The 8,953-nt window shown below is 41.5% G+C and overlaps 1 long non-coding RNA gene across 1 annotated transcript; it reads right to left on the bottom strand.

The window, feature by feature from the left end:
• Positions 1-445: 445 nt before the first annotated feature.
• Positions 446-3,463, bottom strand: LOC144097505 (uncharacterized). Its single transcript, XR_013307036.1, has 3 exons — positions 3,405-3,463; positions 2,883-3,048; positions 446-694 (listed from the first exon to the last, which is right to left on the bottom strand). It is a non-coding gene; the product is annotated as an uncharacterized LOC144097505 (long non-coding RNA).
• Positions 3,464-8,953: the final 5,490 nt, after the last annotated feature.

Raw genomic sequence — 8,953 nt, 5'->3', positions numbered from 1 at the left:
GTACAGAAAATCTGTGAAATTCACTTTTCTGTTTTCAGTTATTCTGTTATTTTAGAATGTTTCTTTTCTATCATGTACAGAAAATCTGTGACTGCAAATTGAGTTTAGTTGTCTGTTTTTGGCTGCCCTGTTAATTTACACACAATTTTCTTTTTGGTTTGCAGAAAATATATTTGAAATTCCTGCAATGTTCTGTTTACTATTAGTTGTTCTTTTATTACAATTTTTTTCCCCGCACAAAAAACGGTTTCTGTGCAAGCACAAGGGCTCATTAAATTACAAATACAATCTTTGCGTCGTTTATGCCAATGAAAGTGTGATATTACATAATTCGTTGCTCGAGGAAAGTTGCGTGAAGTAATTTAAGAATATATAAATATGAAACGTTTGCACAACACTGATTTTCATCAGTATAGCATTGCCTGAGAACCAAAAGCCAAGCAGCTTGATATGAATGAACACTTTATTAAATCGAAAGTCACATCAGCATCAGCAGTCTTCTATAGCTCGAAGACTATTTCTGAGCCCAACATAATAAAATGTTATACAACACAAGCAACAGAAACTAAAAATCTAAAAGTCATAGTCTTTCAAAGCCGTTGCGAGTGCAGCCACTCTTGGTGACAGGCAGTGCTGCTTCCCGCCATTCTTTTGCACCTTTGTTCCTCTTGCGGGATTAATACCTGCAATAGCCCTGAAACAAAGAGCCACGAGCTATCACTAACGACCAGGCACAAAAATTTAATTTTTATAGCTGAAAGACAAAAATATATTCGTTCTACACTTGCACAACCACTCTGACAAGGGCGGATGTGTTAAAAAAATCAGGTCTTATATATGATCCGCTACGTTGTGAGGGGTAAAAGCTAAGTAAAAAAAAACACATAATATCTTACCTGTTCCCACCCAGAAATAAAACTCTAGCTTTGTGAGGCATCACTTTGCTGCTCAAACCTTCTTTCAAGCTCCTCATAGCGATAAAGTAGCAAGATTCGTTTTATCAACAACCACAGATCAGCATGACTCACAGGCAGTGCTGGGCGGAAAGAGCATACGATGCTTCTACAATGTCATTGTTTACGAGGCATGTGTTGGAGTTTCCGGTCATACAGGTGCCATTGGAAACAGAAGTATCTAGGATGCTACTGAAGTCAATTAAGCACCTTGCTTCTCAGTGATCACCTCATTTTACTACCACATATTGAATGACTTGAGATCGACTTTCATCTCCACAAGTGAGGTTTTGATCCAGTGGGTAATGATAAAAGTGTCGGACTAGTTCGTAGCTTATGCGCCCTAGGAACTCATAGCCACTACAGTACATGTGGCCCTATGAATGAGGAGGATTGAACGGATCAAACAAGGAGAAACGTGCTTTAATAAAACGTTAGGTCTCTTCTGCCTACCTTGCTACAACGGTTTGCCATGTCAGGACGCACCCCTCTCTCATAAAAAACAGCCTGAAATCCGTACCCCGATTCCATTACCTTAAGTGTGTGTGTGTGAGATGCGGCAGAAAAAGAGCGGGAGAGACATTTTTTTCCTTCCGATTGATATTTTTTATACAGGGTGATTTTTGTCACTTTTGAAGATATGTTTTAAATACTTAGCTACGTCGGTGTGGTCTTCTGAGCTGGACTGTACAGCAAGGCAGACATTAGGTGCCTCAAATGTATCTGTAGTTACATAATTACCTTTGACTGAATTTTCTATTTTTCATCTCAGAAGCAAGGTAGGTTATGTTGCAAAATTGATGGTCGTCAACTTTGAATATGAGCTGTTTTTAAATACTCCTAAATGGCAGTATCATTCCAGACATCGACCAACAAAAATACACATACGAAAGCTCGTTGAGTCAGCTTTCCACCATTGCATATTCATAGAAAAATCGCTTCTCGCACTTCTAATGCATGCAGCAAGTACAGGCACAGTTAGTGTATTTTTATGATGTATAAGTTAACTAGATTTCGATGTTGCCAGATAAATTTTGCAATACAACCTTCCCTTTAAAAAGCAGAAATAGTAAAGTTTGTTAGCTAATTTAAGCTGATTAATCGTCTAATTATTCATCCTTATGAGGTACATAATGTCCACTTTGCAGTACAATCCAGCACAATAGAAAGCACCGGCGCATTTCTCACACTTTTTAAAATAGAAGGCTGCAAAGGTTAAAAAAAAAATTAACGTTTATAATACGGTTGCATGCTTGTCACTTGCTTTGTTTTTGGTGTTGTGCTTTATTATAACAAAACAAACAAAATACCTGATCTCAGACCTTCACATTTACTAGAATGCATCCTTGTCTGTATGCTCTTGCATTAGCCTTCCAGCAGAACTAATAGACAGCACACAGGCGTGATCCCAAGCTGCTGCTGTACTGTTAACTATAGAGATAAAAGGTTTCTTTATGACGTCTCGCTGTTTGACACATATTTTCAAAAATGAGACTGGATAATGAGGGCATGTTATTACGTCAGTCAATGGTAAATCAATTATTAATTTCTTGTACTGCAATGTTGCTAAAACTCCCTACCTTAAAGCAAATTTTCTTCGCTGCTGCTCCTATACTACAGCACACTACCAAATATCTTTAGCATTATTGCGTCCCAGTGCTAGTTCAATGCCAAACTGAAGAAATGCCAACTTTCACCTCTATAAGCAAACTTCATTGACAGTATGATATTCTCGATGAACACGCACACTGTTCAAAAAGCTTTTCAGTTGAAGTGCATTTTCTTCGCGTACACTCAGTTTAGCAGCGTAGTAACCGCTTTTCTAAATAAGGTTCTGGAAGATTGGCAGACTGCAGTATGCATTTGCACAGGGCGTGCTGTGACGTCAGGCAAGTGTACAGGTGAGTGAACATTGGCTTCAGTTCTTACCTCTGTGTGAATTCCAAGCACAGGCTCGTCTCCTTCTGGTACTGTATGTTAAAAGCAAAATGGGCAAAGAACAGCAGCTTGAAGGCCTCGTCTGGCTTCGATGCATGAAGCACTGGATGGGTGTACACGCAGATTGTGTATGAATTAGCAGTGAGAAAAGTCCATCCTGGAAAAGACTTGGAAGGAAGCATTATTATTTGCTTTGTCCTTTTTTTATTATGTCTTTCAGTTACACGTAAAGTCTTTATTCAGAGGGGTGGGTCCATCACCATTAGGTTTAGGAGGATAAGTGAATAACGAGGAAGGGATAACGACGAAGATTGCATTGACCTTTATATGATAGGCACATCGAGCCAGCAATACTCATTAAGCATTTCAATCAGCGGGAAGTGTCTTTTAATAAATTGCATACATTTGTCTAATAAAATAAAGATTTGCATTTCGGACAAGGTAGCACCATTTAGTGCATTTTTCAGCAATTTTTTTAAGAACTGCCCCTTTAGTCAGTCATCAGTATCTTACCTTTCGCGCAGATGAAAGGACAGCTTGGCAGATCCCCCAAGTCATCGTCGCTGGCCATCACCTTATATGAAAAATCCAATTCACACGTGCATTAGCATTAGGATCAGTCAATGACATGTAATAAAAGAAAAATGTTGCCTTAAGTCCTCAACACAGACGCCATTTCACTTAAATATGAGTTACCATTGCGTCGCACGCTAAAACACACCGCAGCAAGTCTGCTGGCTTTGAGGATAAATATTTGTTTATGGGCAAGGTTGATATAAATCTTCCAGATTTTTCTGTTATCTCAGTACAAATGTTAGAGACGTGGGTAAAACAATCACTGCACTACTGTTATAAAAGGCAGTGCTGACTTGATTATTGGGAGGAATAAATTAATGGGACACTTCACATTGTGCATTAACGTGCGACGACTGCAAGGAAATAATGCAAACTACATTTATCAGTTTTTACCTCTTTTAGCTTGTAAAACAGCTCTTTGTCTTCTCCGAAGATTGCCAGCAGTAGTAGTGGCATGGCTTCGTATTCAACTGCCATTGACTTCCTGTTAGTTTTGGCAGCTTCTATTTCTTGGAGACAAGACTTCACACATTCTTTTTTTACTTGGCTGTGTGCGTAACGAAAAACTTGCCGTCCAACAGTCTTTAGTCGGTCATCGAAAGTCTTTGCAACATTTGAGCCTAGCAAGATGTTTACGTGGTTGGTCAGGTGCTTTGCCTGAAACAGAAATGGCCAGCTTCGCTCAATGTCTCGAATATTTTTCGATGCATTGATAAGCTGACGTTGTGATGCATAAGTCTCTGACATGAGCTGTGCAACCATGGTCTCATCTGGAAACGCAAGCCTGAACTGCGACAGCAAGTCGTCTTTTTTCTTCTCCTGTGAGTCAGCAGTCTCGTCAGATGGAAGCTTTGGTTGCCATGCCACACACCCATATGAGTCTCTCTAAATCTTCACTCGTTTGACACTCAAGTCCAGTTCATCGTCCGGTTCGAACTGATGTGGCTGCTCAGAGCTTGGCCTTCGTTTGTTGTTAACACAGTTTTCAAGTTTCCACAAGAGTGTCTCAATACCCGAGCCAATTACTGCCCCATTTAGGGTGTCCTCGAATGTCTTTGAGTAATGGCTCACAATTTCAGCTGCGATGGCCCTCAAGATCTTGCGACCTGGCTTCCTGTTTATGGCAAGAATATGGTCACTCACAAGTCGTACCATTTCATTCAAGTCGCTCTTTACTGGACGCTTCCCTTCTTGGCAAGCCTTCATAAGCTGTGGTGGGAAAACCTCCCAAGGTGTAGAAAAGCTTGCACACTGTGTGCTTGTAGGCGATTGAATGTCGTTGGGAGAAAGTGACACTGGTGGGTTGGGCGTAGCCGCTGAGTGAAACCTTTCAAGAAGAATCCTTCTGCTGATGGGCTTTAAAAATTGCAAATCCTCTTCAACCACATACTTCAGATGTTCCAGGGACTCTACACCACATTGCTGCAGCTTCTGGACTGTCAGCTCTACAATCTCCTTGTCCAGGGCTGGCAGCCAGTTGGAAATTCGTTGTTCCAACTCCATTGCAGCTATCTGAAACACAGTTCAAACTCCATCAAGTAATCCATGCTTCAAAACAAAAACAGGATAACTGCAGCGGGCGAGGTTGTACTGGATTAATGGTGTGTTGTCAAGCAAGCTGTCGAGCTCAATGCACTTGATTGGACCGTCATTACTTAAAATGTTAAAATACTGCATTCCTGGTTCATACGATGTACTAACAGTTTTTACAAGAAAAAAATGCCGGGCATCTTTCGACAGGATCAGCTGTATTTCCCCAAACTTTAGTTCGCCGTTCTGCCGTGACATTACAACTAGCATTTTGCACTCATACAACAGACCCCGAATAGTTGCTTGCTGTGTTGAGAAAATTTCCCCTTCATCAGAAACAACTTCCCGAACTTCGTTCTGAATTTCAGGACTGCAAAGGCTGATCATGAAAGTAGATGCATTGTCGAGAACGTCAGTACTGCTTCCTGTGTTCTTGTAAGCTTGGAAAAGCTGATGCCGCTGAGATAAAGTCAACGTCAAATTCTTGAAATTTTGACAATTTCTAGCACATTTCTTGAAGTAGCTGTGTTTGCTCTCGCATCGCATTGTCCACAATCTGATCAGGGGACCAAACTGCATAATAAGCATTGGATAGTGTAGAAGGTAATGGTGTTTTGGCCTCAATGGAATATTTGGGAACAGAGCTGCTCTGCTTGTCATGTAATCTTCGATGATATCTTGGAGCCTCATAGCCATTGCACTTGTAACTGCTGGCGCAGTAACAAAAAGAACAATTTCTGACAGCAACAGAACCTGCTTTCAGACCTCATTCTCTGTAGACTGAACGGAACCGCCTAGGAAGAGGGGAAGAAAACGAACCATATTCCAGTTCTGAATAGCATGGCCTCCAAGTGATTTCTTTACAGGAACCTCACATGGTCTATCATTGAGGTCGCTGTGCTTAAAAGGAAAGCCACTTATACGGTTATTGAGATCCTCTAGAGAAATCCACTCACAAACCGTGACAAAATATTGTATATACAAAGAAAGGTCGAATGACACTATGCCTTCAAAAAGATCGTGTGCCAAACAAGGGGGAAGCCCTGGTGCACAAACGTCGAAATACTTCAGATCGTTGAACAAAGACCTAAACTTTACTCCCTTTTCTGCACTTAAGGAGCTATCGGCTGCTAAGGTTAGGACAGCACTGTTGTAATTGTCGGGTGTTCTCAGCTAGAATACACCTGACAATGCAAGTGGAGAGAAGAGGTCTCTTCTTTCCGCCAAACAAAACCTGCAGATGTGTGTTGCATTGCTAAAGTTTTCAACAAAGCCACCAATTCCATGGCTTCCAAGATTGTCACCGAGGATTGCGCACACTGTGCCAATCAGACGTGTGCCCTTTGTAGTGACGACTGTGCCTGCTTCGAGCTTTTTCAGATCAGCAATCAGGGGTGCAAATATTTTGTCTTGACCAAAGTATTTAAAGTAAGTCTCACTGCAAAGCAAGCAGAGCTTGATGGAGTCAGTTGAGCATCTCTTCATGAATAAAGATTGCCAAGAATTAAATAAACTGCAAGCAGCTTGTGCTTCTTCTTCGCAGAACCGAGTGGGTTTACGACTTCGAAAGCATCCTGGAAAAGAATTAGCTTTAACGCTTTTGCATGATCCTTGTAAAGTAAAATAGACTTGAAAACACTGCCATCGGTGAAGTCTTTCATTACTCTGTTGGTGTTTGGTAAGAGTTCATCACACTGCTTAACCACAGCTTCATTTTCTAGCATGGCCTCCAGTGTTTTTAATACTGGCACATAGTAGAATGTTGCATCCCTATTTCTTTTGTTTCTTCCCAGTAGTATTGTAACAGGCTCCACAAAGAGAAAGCGTTTCTTGAAATGTATGTTACGGGTGTGCTTACTGCGGAACACACCACCCGGATCTCTGTGCACAGCTAAGACAAGATCTGCTTCAAAAGCTTCGTCGATTATCTTGTCAACTTCTTCACTGCACACAACATGTTTGAGCCTAGCTTTAAGAATGGAAGTCATCATCGAAACATTAGCGGTCTGAATGTCATATATAGCCTCTGCTATCAGCTGCACAGTGGATGAAGGAACGTGACGCTCTGACAGCAATCTCAGGTATTGATGAGCGAAAGCATCAGTAACTTCGTCACTGCATGTTTCCTGGCAGTCTCTGGGGGAACCTTCATGAGTACTTGCAATTGGAGCTTCTTCAAGCTCGTTGTCCCAGGAGTTCTCAGCAGACTGAATATTTCCTGTGACAGCTTCTGAAGCAATTGCACTGACCATAGTTTGAACCTGCGATTGTGGAGCTGAGTTTGTGGCCTTTACGTGGTAGCGTGAACGGTGGGAGGAGAAAGAAGCCTTGTTCTTGTACGCTTTGCTGCAGTTCTGAAATGGGCACTTCACCTTTGTCCCTTCGGTAATGTGACATTTCAAGTGTGCCACAAGAGATTTATAATCTTTGCAGAGCTGAATGCAGGCATCCACAGAGCACACGAAGTCACATCTGTGAACAGTTATAGCACTGCGGCTTTCGCCTTCTGCACGTCGTGCTTGTCTGTGTTCACGGCATATGTGGCTGTACACGCTGCCGACTTTACGGAACGTCTTGCAACAACTTCGAAAAGGGCACTTGACGCGGAACTGGTTCACATTTTTGTGCAAAGCGATGTGCTTGTAGAAGGAAGGGAGGGACGAAGTAATGTTGCTGCATATGCTGCAGGAGTACATCGCTGAAAAAACCAGAATGGAAATAATTAAATTATTATCCACATAACTTTAAGATTGTTAGCTATACAAGGATAGAAACTGGGAGAGTATGGGAGTACGGGAGATGTGCACTTAACCTGCGCCACTAGTTCTTGCCGCCACAGCAGGAAGTAAGCCACCTTTCTTATTTTTCAGCTTTAACGCGTCGCCTTAATTGTACATTTTTTGTCGATCGTGATGCTCATCCTTCCTGCGCTACCACGATTGTACATACGTTAGATAAAAATTGCCTTGAGCTCAGTATGATCAATCATTAATTGGGAGACGCCTCGCATGCTGACTTTCAGCTAATTAATATAGCAGCACCGTAGATACTAATTTGTACTGTGAACAGCATGCATTTGAATACATAAGCTTGAACACACCTGTCCTGAACATGGTAGAAGTCGTTTTCTTTTTTTATACTGAAACCCAAACAGTGCCTTATATAGGAGCTGTTATTTAGGCTTGTTCTCTGGTATATGCATCTGTCACGCAAAGTAAATGGATGATCAGTGTTAGCTAGTCCACGTTGTACTTCTATCGTCGCATTTGCTTTGAATACCGCGGCCATGCACTAGTGCGTGATGATTGCGGTTTTATTTTGGCTTAGTTACAGGCTCTCTTGACTGAGCTGCAGCGTGATTGCGGATGCCTTAAGTTAGTATCTACTACTTTACAAAGGCCGGGAGCCTTCCGCTCAGGTTGTGAATGCATTTCTGCCAGTTTTTAAGCGCGAAAGCACTAATCCGGAGGTTCCTACCCCAAGAAAATTCTGCTCTTGCTTACTTGTGAAGCAGCTGCATAGGAACACTATAACAGTTAGCCAAGCATAGTGATGACACTCTGCCTATACATGATAGCCATAACCAGGGTCAACCATGACCCGAACATGAGTTAACTTGGAATTTGGTGCCCGGGCCACCGCCAAATTTCAGCATGGTTCACCCAAAAATTGACCTCAGCCAAACTGGACCAAAACTGATTATAAGTAATCAGTTTTATTCAATACAAGTATATTTAGTTCTCTGCAATGTCCAGTTCAAGTACTGTTAATTTGATTACATTCGAAGAATTTTGGTTATTTAAGTCACTAATTAGCGGTCACTAGTCAGGTACTACTAATTGTTAAATTATTATGTCAAGTTCAAGTACTGTTGATTTGGTTGATTTTCTGGTAAATTAATTCCCTAATTGCTTTTGACTAATGAAGGGTCACTTATCAGAGGTCACCATTTCTCC

The sequence above is a fragment of the Amblyomma americanum genome, chromosome 7 (genome assembly GCF_052857255.1).
Source record: "Amblyomma americanum isolate KBUSLIRL-KWMA chromosome 7, ASM5285725v1, whole genome shotgun sequence".
Lineage (NCBI taxonomy): Eukaryota > Metazoa > Arthropoda > Arachnida > Ixodida > Ixodidae > Amblyomma > Amblyomma americanum.
This window is presented reverse-complemented; position numbering and strand designations above follow the sequence as displayed.